We start from the raw sequence: 16,004 nt of genomic DNA, 5'->3' as shown, positions 1-16,004 counted from the left end.
CTCCTCAGTCAGCTCAAGGACCGGGGCCACCTGGCCTTCGGGGTCACATGGGCTTGGGCACGACGGAAGGGACCGCTTGCCCCCGTGGAACAGACATTCTCCCCGTGGACAACCTCAGGTGCCGGGACCCTCTGCTCCGCCTTGGAAAACCCACCTTCTGCAATGTATGCCCAACGCAATCAGGCCGAGCAGATTGACCCCCTCGGCCCGGCCCCAGTGTGTGATGGGGCTCTGTGCGTGAGGGCTTGCTCTTCCCCACCTACACCAGGCACGGCATCTAACACACACACACACACACACACACACCACGCAGAGACACCCAGACCACGCACGCACGCACGGGGACGCACCCTCCTCTCCCCCACCCCACACACGAGCAGCCGAAGGACAAGAGGGTATGGCTGGGGCCTGAGCGGGAACAAGCGAAGCCTTGGTTTGCGGCCCCTCGGCCAACTGCATCAGGATTTTTGTCTGGGCTCGGAGGCCAGAGGATCTCTGCCATTTGCTAGCAGGGCCAGGGATGGCAGGAGGGTGGGTACGGGGCTCAGCCAGGGCCAGTTCTGCTGGCACGATCCTGTAGCACGTGGCCGCGTAGCACGGGGCCGGGTCTGAAGGAGGCCAAGCAGGGGCACAAGACCCAGCAGCGGCACAGGGAAGAGGCCCAGGGCACCCAGGAGCAGACGAGACCCGGGAGTCGTGCGTGCTTGGCGTGGCCGCGGGCCCCGTGACGCCCGAGGACTCGAGTGCTCAGCCCCGTGTAGTGGCCGCGAAGGCCTGCCTGGGAGAAACGCCCCGGGAGGCCGGCAGGAACCCGGGATCGGAAGGGATGTGGAGGGGCCCCGGGTCGGAGGAGATGGCTTTGGCTGTGTTTGGTTTTGTTTCTTCTTCCCAAGATCCCGGGTGTGAAAGGGGCCAGAGGTGAAGTCCTGGGCTGGAAAGCCTCACGATTCAGCCCCGCAGCCCCAGGCCCTGAGTGTGGAGGAGGGCGGAGCGGGTCGGCGAAGGGCGCGGCTGCCGTTTTCCTGATGGGCTGGAGGGGCAGTGGCGCTTTCCGGACGAAGAGGACCGGAAGGGTCCCCGAGACCTCCGCTGGGAGCCACGCACCCACCCAAGGATACGGCTCCAGGAGGCGACGGAGGAGGGCGGCTGCTTGCCCTGGCCCGAGCTGTGCGTCCCCCGCCTTGGCCACAGCAGTGGACATTCCCAGAAGAACAAGCGCCCGAGAGCACTGAGAAATTTTCCCCCGAGAAAACTTGACCCTCGTCCTGGCAGCAGGACACCTCGGGAAGAAAGCCACCCAGCGGCCACCTGGGCGAGACCGGCTGCCCGGGCTGGCAGCCCGGGGCCTCTGGCCGCTGGCCCCGGGCTGCCAGCCCCCACCCGGACTCCCAGCCGTGCCAGGAGAGCAGCGTGGAGACGCACGCCGGGGCCCTCGGCAGGCTCTTGGGGCTCCCGGAGGCGGCGGCTAGCGTCTACGGCCATACCACCCTGAACGCGCCCGATCTCGTCTGATCTCGGAAGCGGGAGTCGGGCCTGGTTAGTACTTGGATGGGAGACCGCCTGGGAATACCGGGTGCTGTAGGCTTTTGCTCCTCCCTCCCTCGCTGCTCCTTTTGTCTTCGGGGACTTCGCCACCACCCCCCCCACCACCACCACCACCCCCAGCACCACCACCACCACCACCACCACAACGACCCACCGTGACCACGACCCCGACCCCGTCCGGGCCACCCGCCAGACCCACGCACACCGAATCCTCACAGCTACGTCCCCGAATCCTCTCCCCTCCCCACACTCTCCTGGGGCGCGCGCCCGCGACACGGGTCACCAGCGAGGTTGGTCCCAGGCCACGTTGGGGACCGCTCCCCAACTGCCCTCCAGGCGGGCGGGGAGGGACGTGCGGAAGCCATGAGAAAGTGGGTCCTGCACCCCAGCGGGCCCCACAGCGGGACGCGCCACACCTGGGCTCGCCACAAGGTGGTGCACTGGGTCCAGGGCAAGACGCCAGGGGACAGAGAAGCAGGGAGCCTCAGTCGGGTGCTGCTCCACGTCGCGCTCCGTCGCTCAACCCAAGACAGGGCAGCCAGCGCGCGACCTCTACGTGGGATCCCGCCTCCCACGGCAGAGCCTGCGGTCACAGGGACAGAGGGCGCAGGCCGCCAGAGCTCCGGATGCCAGCGGCAGCTCCCCGTCCCGCTCAAAGGGAGGGAGGGCCGCCGCTGGCGCCCAGTCGCCTGTGCCACCCTCCGGGTCTCAAAGCACTCCTCAGTCAGCTCAAGGACCGGGGCCACCTGGCCTTCGGGGTCACATGGGCTTGGGCACGACGGAAGGGACCGCTTGCCCCCGTGGAACAGACATTCTCCCCGTGGACAACCTCAGGTGCCGGGACCCTCTGCTCCGCCTTGGAAAACCCACCTTCTGCAATGTATGCCCAACGCAATCAGGCCGAGCAGATTGACCCCCTCGGCCCGGCCCCAGTGTGTGATGGGGCTCTGTGCGTGAGGGCTTGCTCTTCCCCACCTACACCAGGCACGGCATCTAACACACACACACACACACACACCACGCAGAGACACCCAGACCACGCACGCACGCACGGGGACGCACCCTCCTCTCCCCCACCCCACACACGAGCAGCCGAAGGACAAGAGGGTATGGCTGGGGCCTGAGCGGGAACAAGCGAAGCCTTGGTTTGCGGCCCCTCGGCCAACTGCATCAGGATTTTTGTCTGGGCTCGGAGGCCAGAGGATCTCTGCCATTTGCTAGCAGGGCCAGGGATGGCAGGAGGGTGGGTACGGGGCTCAGCCAGGGCCAGTTCTGCTGGCACGATCCTGTAGCACGTGGCCGCGTAGCACGGGGCCGGGTCTGAAGGAGGCCAAGCAGGGGCACAAGACCCAGCAGCGGCACAGGGAAGAGGCCCAGGGCACCCAGGAGCAGACGAGACCCGGGAGTCGTGCGTGCTTGGCTTGGCCGCGGGCCCCGTGACGCCCGAGGACTCGAGTGCTCAGCCCCGTGTAGTGGCCGCGAAGGCCTGCCTGGGAGAAACGCCCCGGGAGGCCGGCAGGAACCCGGGATCGGAAGGGATGTGGAGGGGCCCCGGGTCGGAGGAGATGGCTTTGGCTGTGTTTGGTTTTGTTTCTTCTTCCCAAGATCCCGGGTGTGAAAGGGGCCAGAGGTGAAGTCCTGGGCTGGAAAGCCTCACGATTCAGCCCCGCAGCCCCAGGCCCTGAGTGTGGAGGAGGGCGGAGCGGGTCGGCGAAGGGCGCGGCTGCCGTTTTCCTGATGGGCTGGAGGGGCAGTGGCGCTTTCCGGACGAAGAGGACCGGAAGGGTCCCCGAGACCTCCGCTGGGAGCCACGCACCCACCCAAGGATACGGCTCCAGGAGGCGACGGAGGAGGGCGGCTGCTTGCCCTGGCCCAAGCTGTGCGTCCCCCGCCTTGGCCACAGCAGTGGACATTCCCAGAAGAACAAGCGCCCGAGAGCACTGAGAAATTTTCCCCCGAGAAAACTTGACCCTCGTCCTGGCAGCAGGACACCTCGGGAAGAAAGCCACCCAGCGGCCACCTGGGCGAGACCGGCTGCCCGAGCAGGCGCGCGGGGCCTCTGGCCGCTGGCCCCGGGCTGCCAGCCCCCACCCGGACTCCCAGCCGTGCCAGGAGAGCAGCGTGGAGACGCACGCCGGGGCCCTCGGCAGGCTCTTGGGGCTCCCGGAGGCGGCGGCTAGCGTCTACGGCCATACCACCCTGAACGCGCCCGATCTCGTCTGATCTCGGAAGCTAAGCAGGGTCGGGCCTGGTTAGTACTTGGATGGGAGACCGCCTGGGAATACCGGGTGCTGTAGGCTTTTGCTCCTCCCTCCCTCGCTGCTCCTTTTGTCTTCGGGGACTTCGCCACCACCCCCCCCACCACCACCACCACCCCCAGCACCACCACCACCACCACCACCACAACGACCCACCGTGACCACGACCCCGACCCCGTCCGGGCCACCCGCCAGACCCACGCACACCGAATCCTCACAGCTACGTCCCCGAATCCTCTCCCCTCCCCACACTCTCCTGGGGCGCGCGCCCGCGACACGGGTCACCAGCGAGGTTGGTCCCAGGCCACGTTGGGGACCGCTCCCCAACTGCCCTCCAGGCGGGCGGGGAGGGACGTGCGGAAGCCATGAGAAAGTGGGTCCTGCACCCCAGCGGGCCCCACAGCGGGACGCGCCACACCTGGGCTCGCCACAAGGTGGTGCACTGGGTCCAGGGCAAGACGCCAGGGGACAGAGAAGCAGGGAGCCTCAGTCGGGTGCTGCTCCACGTCGCGCTCCGTCGCTCAACCCAAGACAGGGCAGCCAGCGCGCGACCTCTACGTGGGATCCCGCCTCCCACGGCAGAGCCTGCGGTCACAGGGACAGAGGGCGCAGGCCGCCAGAGCTCCGGATGCCAGCGGCAGCTCCCCGTCCCGCTCAAAGGGAGGGAGGGCCGCCGCTGGCGCCCAGTCGCCTGTGCCACCCTCCGGGTCTCAAAGCACTCCTCAGTCAGCTCAAGGACCGGGGCCACCTGGCCTTCGGGGTCACATGGGCTTGGGCACGACGGAAGGGACCGCTTGCCCCCGTGGAACAGACATTCTCCCCGTGGACAACCTCAGGTGCCGGGACCCTCTGCTCCGCCTTGGAAAACCCACCTTCTGCAATGTATGCCCAACGCAATCAGGCCGAGCAGATTGACCCCCTCGGCCCGGCCCCAGTGTGTGATGGGGCTCTGTGCGTGAGGGCTTGCTCTTCCCCACCTACACCAGGCACGGCATCTAACACACACACACACACACACACACACCACGCAGAGACACCCAGACCACGCACGCACGCACGGGGACGCACCCTCCTCTCCCCCACCCCACACACGAGCAGCCGAAGGACAAGAGGGTATGGCTGGGGCCTGAGCGGGAACAAGCGAAGCCTTGGTTTGCGGCCCCTCGGCCAACTGCATCAGGATTTTTGTCTGGGCTCGGAGGCCAGAGGATCTCTGCCATTTGCTAGCAGGGCCAGGGATGGCAGGAGGGTGGGTACGGGGCTCAGCCAGGGCCAGTTCTGCTGGCACGATCCTGTAGCACGTGGCCGCGTAGCACGGGGCCGGGTCTGAAGGAGGCCAAGCAGGGGCACAAGACCCAGCAGCGGCACAGGGAAGAGGCCCAGGGCACCCAGGAGCAGACGAGACCCGGGAGTCGTGCGTGCTTGGCGTGGCCGCGGGCCCCGTGACGCCCGAGGACTCGAGTGCTCAGCCCCGTGTAGTGGCCGCGAAGGCCTGCCTGGGAGAAACGCCCCGGGAGGCCGGCAGGAACCCGGGATCGGAAGGGATGTGGAGGGGCCCCGGGTCGGAGGAGATGGCTTTGGCTGTGTTTGGTTTTGTTTCTTCTTCCCAAGATCCCGGGTGTGAAAGGGGCCAGAGGTGAAGTCCTGGGCTGGAAAGCCTCACGATTCAGCCCCGCAGCCCCAGGCCCTGAGTGTGGAGGAGGGCGGAGCGGGTCGGCGAAGGGCGCGGCTGCCGTTTTCCTGATGGGCTGGAGGGGCAGTGGCGCTTTCCGGACGAAGAGGACCGGAAGGGTCCCCGAGACCTCCGCTGGGAGCCACGCACCCACCCAAGGATACGGCTCCAGGAGGCGACGGAGGAGGGCGGCTGCTTGCCCTGGCCCGAGCTGTGCGTCCCCCGCCTTGGCCACAGCAGTGGACATTCCCAGAAGAACAAGCGCCCGAGAGCACTGAGAAATTTTCCCCCGAGAAAACTTGACCCTCGTCCTGGCAGCAGGACACCTCGGGAAGAAAGCCACCCAGCGGCCACCTGGGCGAGACCGGCTGCCCGAGCAGGCGCGCGGGGCCTCTGGCCGCTGGCCCCGGGCTGCCAGCCCCCACCCGGACTCCCAGCCGTGCCAGGAGAGCAGCGTGGAGACGCACGCCGGTGCCCTCGGCAGGCTCTTGGGGCTCCCGGAGGCGGCGGCTAGCGTCTACGGCCATACCACCCTGAACGCGCCCGATCTCGTCTGATCTCGGAAGCTAAGCAGGGTCGGGCCTGGTTAGTACTTGGATGGGAGACCGCCTGGGAATACCGGGTGCTGTAGGCTTTTGCTCCTCCCTCCCTCGCTGCTCCTTTTGTCTTCGGGGACTTCGCCACCACCCCCCCTACCACCACCACCACCCCCAGCACCACCACCACCACCACCACCACAACGACCCACCGTGACCACGACCCCGACCCCGTCCGGGCCACCCGCCAGACCCACGCACACCGAATCCTCACAGCTACGTCCCCGAATCCTCTCCCCTCCCCACACTCTCCTGGGGCGCGCGCCCGCGACACGGGTCACCAGCGAGGTTGGTCCCAGGCCACGTTGGGGACCGCTCCCCAACTGCCCTCCAGGCGGGCGGGGAGGGACGTGCGGAAGCCATGAGAAAGTGGGTCCTGCACCCCAGCGGGCCCCACAGCGGGACGCGCCACACCTGGGCTCGCCACAAGGTGGTGCACTGGGTCCAGGGCAAGACGCCAGGGGACAGAGAAGCAGGGAGCCTCAGTCGGGTGCTGCTCCACGTCGCGCTCCGTCGCTCAACCCAAGACAGGGCAGCCAGCGCGCGACCTCTACGTGGGATCCCGCCTCCCACGGCAGAGCCTGCGGTCACAGGGACAGAGGGCGCAGGCCGCCAGAGCTCCGGATGCCAGCGGCAGCTCCCCGTCCCGCTCAAAGGGAGGGAGGGCCGCCGCTGGCGCCCAGTCGCCTGTGCCACCCTCCGGGTCTCAAAGCACTCCTCAGTCAGCTCAAGGACCGGGGCCACCTGGCCTTCGGGGTCACATGGGCTTGGGCACGACGGAAGGGACCGCTTGCCCCCGTGGAACAGACATTCTCCCCGTGGACAACCTCAGGTGCCGGGACCCTCTGCTCCGCCTTGGAAAACCCACCTTCTGCAATGTATGCCCAACGCAATCAGGCCGAGCAGATTGACCCCCTCGGCCCGGCCCCAGTGTGTGATGGGGCTCTGTGCGTGAGGGCTTGCTCTTCCCCACCTACACCAGGCACGGCATCTAACACACACACACACACACACACACACCACGCAGAGACACCCAGACCACGCACGCACGCACGGGGACGCACCCTCCTCTCCCCCACCCCACACACGAGCAGCCGAAGGACAAGAGGGTATGGCTGGGGCCTGAGCGGGAACAAGCGAAGCCTTGGTTTGCGGCCCCTCGGCCAACTGCATCAGGATTTTTGTCTGGGCTCGGAGGCCAGAGGATCTCTGCCATTTGCTAGCAGGGCCAGGGATGGCAGGAGGGTGGGTACGGGGCTCAGCCAGGGCCAGTTCTGCTGGCACGATCCTGTAGCACGTGGCCGCGTAGCACGGGGCCGGGTCTGAAGGAGGCCAAGCAGGGGCACAAGACCCAGCAGCGGCACAGGGAAGAGGCCCAGGGCACCCAGGAGCAGACGAGACCCGGGAGTCGTGCGTGCTTGGCGTGGCCGCGGGCCCCGTGACGCCCGAGGACTCGAGTGCTCAGCCCCGTGTAGTGGCCGCGAAGGCCTGCCTGGGAGAAACGCCCCGGGAGGCCGGCAGGAACCCGGGATCGGAAGGGATGTGGAGGGGCCCCGGGTCGGAGGAGATGGCTTTGGCTGTGTTTGGTTTTGTTTCTTCTTCCCAAGATCCCGGGTGTGAAAGGGGCCAGAGGTGAAGTCCTGGGCTGGAAAGCCTCACGATTCAGCCCCGCAGCCCCAGGCCCTGAGTGTGGAGGAGGGCGGAGCGGGTCGGCGAAGGGCGCGGCTGCCGTTTTCCTGATGGGCTGGAGGGGCAGTGGCGCTTTCCGGACGAAGAGGACCGGAAGGGTCCCCGAGACCTCCGCTGGGAGCCACGCACCCACCCAAGGATACGGCTCCAGGAGGCGACGGAGGAGGGCGGCTGCTTGCCCTGGCCCGAGCTGTGCGTCCCCCGCCTTGGCCACAGCAGTGGACATTCCCAGAAGAACAAGCGCCCGAGAGCACTGAGAAATTTTCCCCCGAGAAAACTTGACCCTCGTCCTGGCAGCAGGACACCTCGGGAAGAAAGCCACCCAGCGGCCACCTGGGCGAGACCGGCTGCCCGAGCAGGCGCGCGGGGCCTCTGGCCGCTGGCCCCGGGCTGCCAGCCCCCACCCGGACTCCCAGCCGTGCCAGGAGAGCAGCGTGGAGACGCACGCCGGGGCCCTCGGCAGGCTCTTGGGGCTCCCGGAGGCGGCGGCTAGCGTCTACGGCCATACCACCCTGAACGCGCCCGATCTCGTCTGATCTCGGAAGCTAAGCAGGGTCGGGCCTGGTTAGTACTTGGATGGGAGACCGCCTGGGAATACCGGGTGCTGTAGGCTTTTGCTCCTCCCTCCCTCGCTGCTCCTTTTGTCTTCGGGGACTTCGCCACCACCCCCCCCACCACCACCACCACCCCCAGCACCACCACCACCACCACCACCACAACGACCCACCGTGACCACGACCCCGACCCCGTCCGGGCCACCCGCCAGACCCACGCACACCGAATCCTCACAGCTACGTCCCCGAATCCTCTCCCCTCCCCACACTCTCCTGGGGCACGCGCCCGCGACACGGGTCACCAGCGAGGTTGGTCCCAGGCCACGTTGGGGACCGCTCCCCAACTGCCCTCCAGGCGGGCGGGGAGGGACGTGCGGAAGCCATGAGAAAGTGGGTCCTGCACCCCAGCGGGCCCCACAGCGGGACGCGCCACACCTGGGCTCGCCACAAGGTGGTGCACTGGGTCCAGGGCAAGACGCCAGGGGACAGAGAAGCAGGGAGCCTCAGTCGGGTGCTGCTCCACGTCGCGCTCCGTCGCTCAACCCAAGACAGGGCAGCCAGCGCGCGACCTCTACGTGGGATCCCGCCTCCCACGGCAGAGCCTGCGGTCACAGGGACAGAGGGCGCAGGCCGCCAGAGCTCCGGATGCCAGCGGCAGCTCCCCGTCCCGCTCAAAGGGAGGGAGGGCCGCCGCTGGCGCCCAGTCGCCTGTGCCACCCTCCGGGTCTCAAAGCACTCCTCAGTCAGCTCAAGGACCGGGGCCACCTGGCCTTCGGGGTCACATGGGCTTGGGCACGACGGAAGGGACCGCTTGCCCCCGTGGAACAGACATTCTCCCCGTGGACAACCTCAGGTGCCGGGACCCTCTGCTCCGCCTTGGAAAACCCACCTTCTGCAATGTATGCCCAACGCAATCAGGCCGAGCAGATTGACCCCCTCGGCCCGGCCCCAGTGTGTGATGGGGCTCTGTGCGTGAGGGCTTGCTCTTCCCCACCTACACCAGGCACGGCATCTAACACACACACACACACACACACACACCACGCAGAGACACCCAGACCACGCACGCACGCACGGGGACGCACCCTCCTCTCCCCCACCCCACACACGAGCAGCCGAAGGACAAGAGGGTATGGCTGGGGCCTGAGCGGGAACAAGCGAAGCCTTGGTTTGCGGCCCCTCGGCCAACTGCATCAGGATTTTTGTCTGGGCTCGGAGGCCAGAGGATCTCTGCCATTTGCTAGCAGGGCCAGGGATGGCAGGAGGGTGGGTACGGGGCTCAGCCAGGGCCAGTTCTGCTGGCACGATCCTGTAGCACGTGGCAGCGTAGCACGGGGCCGGGTCTGAAGGAGGCCAAGCAGGGGCACAAGACCCAGCAGCGGCACAGGGAAGAGGCCCAGGGCACCCAGGAGCAGACGAGACCCGGGAGTCATGCGTGCTTGGCGTGGCCGCGGGCCCCGTGACGCCCGAGGACTCGAGTGCTCAGCCCCGTGTAGTGGCCGCGAAGGCCTGCCTGGGAGAAACGCCCCGGGAGGCCGGCAGGAACCCGGGATCGGAAGGGATGTGGAGGGGCCCCGGGTCGGAGGAGATGGCTTTGGCTGTGTTTGGTTTTGTTTCTTCTTCCCAAGATCCCGGGTGTGAAAGGGGCCAGAGGTGAAGTCCTGGGCTGGAAAGCCTCACGATTCAGCCCCGCAGCCCCAGGCCCTGAGTGTGGAGGAGGGCGGAGCGGGTCGGCGAAGGGCGCGGCTGCCGTTTTCCTGATGGGCTGGAGGGGCAGTGGCGCTTTCCGGACGAAGAGGACCGGAAGGGTCCCCGAGACCTCCGCTGGGAGCCACGCACCCACCCAAGGATACGGCTCCAGGAGGCGACGGAGGAGGGCGGCTGCTTGCCCTGGCCTGAGCTGTGCGTCCCCCGCCTTGGCCACAGCAGTGGACATTCCCAGAAGAACAAGCGCCCGAGAGCACTGAGAAATTTTCCCCCGAGAAAACTTGACCCTCGTCCTGGCAGCAGGACACCTCGGGAAGAAAGCCACCCAGCGGCCACCTGGGCGAGACCGGCTGCCCGAGCAGGCGCGCGGGGCCTCTGGCCGCTGGCCCCGGGCTGCCAGCCCCCACCCGGACTCCCAGCCGTGCCAGGAGAGCAGCGTGGAGACGCACGCCGGGGCCCTCGGCAGGCTCTTGGGGCTCCCGGAGGCGGCGGCTAGCGTCTACGGCCATACCACCCTGAACGCGCCCGATCTCGTCTGATCTCGGAAGCTAAGCAGGGTCGGGCCTGGTTAGTACTTGGATGGGAGACCGCCTGGGAATACCGGGTGCTGTAGGCTTTTGCTCCTCCCTCCCTCGCTGCTCCTTTTGTCTTCGGGGACTTCGCCACCACCCCCCCCACCACCACCACCACCCCCAGCACCACCACCACCACCACCACCACCACAACGACCCACCGTGACCACGACCCCGACCCCGTCCGGGCCACCCGCCAGACCCACGCACACCGAATCCTCACAGCTACGTCCCCGAATCCTCTCCCCTCCCCACACTCTCCTGGGGCGCGCGCCCGCGACACGGGTCACCAGCGAGGTTGGTCCCAGGCCACGTTGGGGACCGCTCCCCAACTGCCCTCCAGGCGGGCGGGGAGGGACGTGCGGAAGCCATGAGAAAGTGGGTCCTGCACCCCAGCGGGCCCCACAGCGGGACGCGCCACACCTGGGCTCGCCACAAGGTGGTGCACTGGGTCCAGGGCAAGACGCCAGGGGACAGAGAAGCAGGGAGCCTCAGTCGGGTGCTGCTCCACGTCGCGCTCCGTCGCTCAACCCAAGACAGGGCAGCCAGCGCGCGACCTCTACGTGGGATCCCGCCTCCCACGGCAGAGCCTGCGGTCACAGGGACAGAGGGCGCAGGCCGCCAGAGCTCCGGATGCCAGCGGCAGCTCCCCGTCCCGCTCAAAGGGAGGGAGGGCCGCCGCTGGCGCCCAGTCGCCTGTGCCACCCTCCGGGTCTCAAAGCACTCCTCAGTCAGCTCAAGGACCGGGGCCACCTGGCCTTCGGGGTCACATGGGCTTGGGCACGACGGAAGGGACCGCTTGCCCCCGTGGAACAGACATTCTCCCCGTGGACAACCTCAGGTGCCGGGACCCTCTGCTCCGCCTTGGAAAACCCACCTTCTGCAATGTATGCCCAACGCAATCAGGCCGAGCAGATTGACCCCCTCGGCCCGGCCCCAGTGTGTGATGGGGCTCTGTGCGTGAGGGCTTGCTCTTCCCCACCTACACCAGGCACGGCATCTAACACACACACACACACACACACACACCACGCAGAGACACCCAGACCACGCACGCACGCACGGGGACGCACCCTCCTCTCCCCCACCCCACACACGAGCAGCCGAAGGACAAGAGGGTATGGCTGGGGCCTGAGCGGGAACAAGCGAAGCCTTGGTTTGCGGCCCCTCGGCCAACTGCATCAGGATTTTTGTCTGGGCTCGGAGGCCAGAGGATCTCTGCCATTTGCTAGCAGGGCCAGGGATGGCAGGAGGGTGGGTACGGGGCTCAGCCAGGGCCAGTTCTGCTGGCACGATCCTGTAGCACGTGGCCGCGTAGCACGGGGCCGGGTCTGAAGGAGGCCAAGCAGGGGCACAAGACCCAGCAGCGGCACAGGGAAGAGGCCCAGGGCACCCAGGAGCAGACGAGACCCGGGAGTCGTGCGTGCTTGGCGTGGCCGCGGGCCCCGTGACGCCCGAGGACTCGAGTGCTCAGCCCCGTGTAGTGGCCGCGAAGGCCTGCCTGGGAGAAACGCCCCGGGAGGCCGGCAGGAACCCGGGATCGGAAGGGATGTGGAGGGGCCCCGGGTCGGAGGAGATGGCTTTGGCTGTGTTTGGTTTTGTTTCTTCTTCCCAAGATCCCGGGTGTGAAAGGGGCCAGAGGTGAAGTCCTGGGCTGGAAAGCCTCACGATTCAGCCCCGCAGCCCCAGGCCCTGAGTGTGGAGGAGGGCGGAGCGGGTCGGCGAAGGGCGCGGCTGCCGTTTTCCTGATGGGCTGGAGGGGCAGTGGCGCTTTCCGGACGAAGAGGACCGGAAGGGTCCCCGAGACCTCCGCTGGGAGCCACGCACCCACCCAAGGATACGGCTCCAGGAGGCGACGGAGGAGGGCGGCTGCTTGCCCTGGCCCGAGCTGTGCGTCCCCCGCCTTGGCCACAGCAGTGGACATTCCCAGAAGAACAAGCGCCCGAGAGCACTGAGAAATTTTCCCCCGAGAAAACTTGACCCTCGTCCTGGCAGCAGGACACCTCGGGAAGAAAGCCACCCAGCGGCCACCTGGGCGAGACCGGCTGCCCGAGCAGGCGCGCGGGGCCTCTGGCCGCTGGCCCCGGGCTGCCAGCCCCCACCCGGACTCCCAGCCGTGCCAGGAGAGCAGCGTGGAGACGCACGCCGGGGCCCTCGGCAGGCTCTTGGGGCTCCCGGAGGCGGCGGCTAGCGTCTACGGCCATACCACCCTGAACGCGCCCGATCTCGTCTGATCTCGGAAGCTAAGCAGGGTCGGGCCTGGTTAGTACTTGGATGGGAGACCGCCTGGGAATACCGGGTGCTGTAGGCTTTTGCTCCTCCCTCCCTCGCTGCTCCTTTTGTCTTCGGGGACTTCGCCACCACCCCCCCCACCACCACCACCACCCCCAGCACCACCACCACCACCACCACCACAACGACCCACCGTGACCACGACCCCGACCCCGTCCGGGCCACCCGCCAGACCCACGCACACCGAATCCTCACAGCTACGTCCCCGAATCCTCTCCCCTCCCCACACTCTCCTGGGGCGCGCGCCCGCGACACGGGTCACCAGCGAGGTTGGTCCCAGGCCACGTTGGGGACCGCTCCCCAACTGCCCTCCAGGCGGGCGGGGAGGGACGTGCGGAAGCCATGAGAAAGTGGGTCCTGCACCCCAGCGGGCCCCACAGCGGGACGCGCCACACCTGGGCTCGCCACAAGGTGGTGCACTGGGTCCAGGGCAAGACGCCAGGGGACAGAGAAGCAGGGAGCCTCAGTCGGGTGCTGCTCCACGTCGCGCTCCGTCGCTCAACCCAAGACAGGGCAGCCAGCGCGCGACCTCTACGTGGGATCCCGCCTCCCACGGCAGAGCCTGCGGTCACAGGGACAGAGGGCGCAGGCCGCCAGAGCTCCGGATGCCAGCGGCAGCTCCCCGTCCCGCTCAAAGGGAGGGAGGGCCGCCGCTGGCGCCCAGTCGCCTGTGCCACCCTCCGGGTCTCAAAGCACTCCTCAGTCAGCTCAAGGACCGGGGCCACCTGGCCTTCGGGGTCACATGGGCTTGGGCACGACGGAAGGGACCGCTTGCCCCCGTGGAACAGACATTCTCCCCGTGGACAACCTCAGGTGCCGGGACCCTCTGCTCCGCCTTGGAAAACCCACCTTCTGCAATGTATGCCCAACGCAATCAGGCCGAGCAGATTGACCCCCTCGGCCCGGCCCCAGTGTGTGATGGGGCTCTGTGCGTGAGGGCTTGCTCTTCCCCACCTACACCAGGCACGGCATCTAACACACACACACACACACACACACACCACGCAGAGACACCCAGACCACGCACGCACGCACGGGGACGCACCCTCCTCTCCCCCACCCCACACACGAGCAGCCGAAGGACAAGAGGGTATGGCTGGGGCCTGAGCGGGAACAAGCGAAGCCTTGGTTTGCGGCCCCTCGGCCAACTGCATCAGGATTTTTGTCTGGGCTCGGAGGCCAGAGGATCTCTGCCATTTGCTAGCAGGGCCAGGGATGGCAGGAGGGTGGGTACGGGGCTCAGCCAGGGCCAGTTCTGCTGGCACGATCCTGTAGCACGTGGCCGCGTAGCACGGGGCCGGGTCTGAAGGAGGCCAAGCAGGGGCACAAGACCCAGCAGCGGCACAGGGAAGAGGCCCAGGGCACCCAGGAGCAGACGAGACCCGGGAGTCGTGCGTGCTTGGCGTGGCCGCGGGCCCCGTGACGCCCGAGGACTCGAGTGCTCAGCCCCGTGTAGTGGCCGCGAAGGCCTGCCTGGGAGAAACGCCCCGGGAGGCCGGCAGGAACCCGGGATCGGAAGGGATGTGGAGGGGCCCCGGGTCGGAGGAGATGGCTTTGGCTGTGTTTGGTTTTGTTTCTTCTTCCCAAGATCCCGGGTGTGAAAGGGGCCAGAGGTGAAGTCCTGGGCTGGAAAGCCTCACGATTCAGCCCCGCAGCCCCAGGCCCTGAGTGTGGAGGAGGGCGGAGCGGGTCGGCGAAGGGCGCGGCTGCCGTTTTCCTGATGGGCTGGAGGGGCAGTGGCGCTTTCCGGACGAAGAGGACCGGAAGGGTCCCCGAGACCTCCGCTGGGAGCCACGCACCCACCCAAGGATACGGCTCCAGGAGGCGACGGAGGAGGGCGGCTGCTTGCCCTGGCCCGAGCTGTGCGTCCCCCGCCTTGGCCACAGCAGTGGACATTCCCAGAAGAACAAGCGCCCGAGAGCACTGAGAAATTTTCCCCCGAGAAAACTTGACCCTCGTCCTGGCAGCAGGACACCTCGGGAAGAAAGCCACCCAGCGGCCACCTGGGCGAGACCGGCTGCCCGAGCAGGCGCGCGGGGCCTCTGGCCGCTGGCCCCGGGCTGCCAGCCCCCACCCGGACTCCCAGCCGTGCCAGGAGAGCAGCGTGGAGACGCACGCCGGGGCCCTCGGCAGGCTCTTGGGGCTCCCGGAGGCGGCGGCTAGCGTCTACGGCCATACCACCCTGAACGCGCCCGATCTCGTCTGATCTCGGAAGCTAAGCAGGGTCGGGCCTGGTTAGTACTTGGATGGGAGACCGCCTGGGAATACCGGGTGCTGTAGGCTTTTGCTCCTCCCTCCCTCGCTGCTCCTTTTGTCTTCGGGGACTTCGCCACCACCCCCCCCACCACCACCACCACCCCCAGCACCACCACCACCACCACCACCACAACGACCCACCGTGACCACGACCCCGACCCCGTCCGGGCCACCCGCCAGACCCACGCACACCGAATCCTCACAGCTACGTCCCCGAATCCTCTCCCCTCCCCACACTCTCCTGGGGCGCGCGCCCGCGACACGGGTCACCAGCGAGGTTGGTCCCAGGCCACGTTGGGGACCGCTCCCCAACTGCCCTCCAGGCGGGCGGGGAGGGACGTGCGGAAGCCATGAGAAAGTGGGTCCTGCACCCCAGCGGGCCCCACAGCGGGACGCGCCACACCTGGGCTCGCCACAAGGTGGTGCACTGGGTCCAGGGCAAGACGCCAGGGGACAGAGAAGCAGGGAGCCTCAGTCGGGTGCTGCTCCACGTCGCGCTCCGTCGCTCAACCCAAGACAGGGCAGCCAGCGCGCGACCTCTACGTGGGATCCCGCCTCCCACGGCAGAGCCTGCGGTCACAGGGACAGAGGGCGCAGGCCGCCAGAGCTCCGGATGCCAGCGGCAGCTCCCCGTCCCGCTCAAAGGGAGGGAGGGCCGCCGCTGGCGCCCAGTCGCCTGTGCCACCCTCCGGGTCTCAAAGCACTCCTCAGTCAGCTCAAGGACCGGGGCCACCTGGCCTTCGGGGTCACATGGGCTTGGGCACGACGGAAGGGACCGCTTGCCCCCGTGGAACAGACATTCTCCCCGTGGACAACCTCAGGTGCCGGGACCCTCTGCTCCGCCTTGGAAAACCCACCTTCTG

At 67.8% G+C, this 16,004-nt stretch overlaps 6 non-coding genes and 1 pseudogene across 6 annotated transcripts; all 7 read left to right on the top strand.

Moving 5' to 3' along the window:
- The first annotated feature begins 1,470 nt into the window (after nucleotides 1–1,470).
- LOC141413029 (5S ribosomal RNA) lies at nucleotides 1,471–1,585 on the top strand (annotated as a pseudogene).
- A 2,141-nt stretch (nucleotides 1,586–3,726) lies between these two features.
- LOC141413488 (5S ribosomal RNA) lies at nucleotides 3,727–3,845 on the top strand. The gene has a single exon (XR_012438280.1). It is a non-coding gene; the product is annotated as a 5S ribosomal RNA (ribosomal RNA).
- A 2,145-nt stretch (nucleotides 3,846–5,990) lies between these two features.
- Nucleotides 5,991–6,109, top strand: LOC141413487 (5S ribosomal RNA). The gene has a single exon (XR_012438279.1). It is a non-coding gene; the product is annotated as a 5S ribosomal RNA (ribosomal RNA).
- Nucleotides 6,110–8,254: 2,145 nt separating this feature from the next.
- Nucleotides 8,255–8,373, top strand: LOC141413486 (5S ribosomal RNA). Its single transcript, XR_012438278.1, has one exon. It is a non-coding gene; the product is annotated as a 5S ribosomal RNA (ribosomal RNA).
- Nucleotides 8,374–10,518: 2,145 nt separating this feature from the next.
- LOC141413485 (5S ribosomal RNA) lies at nucleotides 10,519–10,637 on the top strand. Its single transcript, XR_012438277.1, has one exon. It is a non-coding gene; the product is annotated as a 5S ribosomal RNA (ribosomal RNA).
- Nucleotides 10,638–12,785: 2,148 nt separating this feature from the next.
- LOC141413484 (5S ribosomal RNA) lies at nucleotides 12,786–12,904 on the top strand. The gene has a single exon (XR_012438276.1). It is a non-coding gene; the product is annotated as a 5S ribosomal RNA (ribosomal RNA).
- Nucleotides 12,905–15,049: 2,145 nt separating this feature from the next.
- On the top strand, nucleotides 15,050–15,168 carry LOC141413483 (5S ribosomal RNA). Its single transcript, XR_012438275.1, has one exon. It is a non-coding gene; the product is annotated as a 5S ribosomal RNA (ribosomal RNA).
- The last annotated feature ends 836 nt before the right edge of the window (nucleotides 15,169–16,004 follow it).

Source organism: Castor canadensis, chromosome 10 (genome assembly GCF_047511655.1).
Source record: "Castor canadensis chromosome 10, mCasCan1.hap1v2, whole genome shotgun sequence".
NCBI lineage: Eukaryota > Metazoa > Chordata > Mammalia > Rodentia > Castoridae > Castor > Castor canadensis.
The sequence above is the reverse complement of the archived record's forward strand: the minus strand, read 5'-3'. Positions and strand labels throughout refer to the sequence as shown.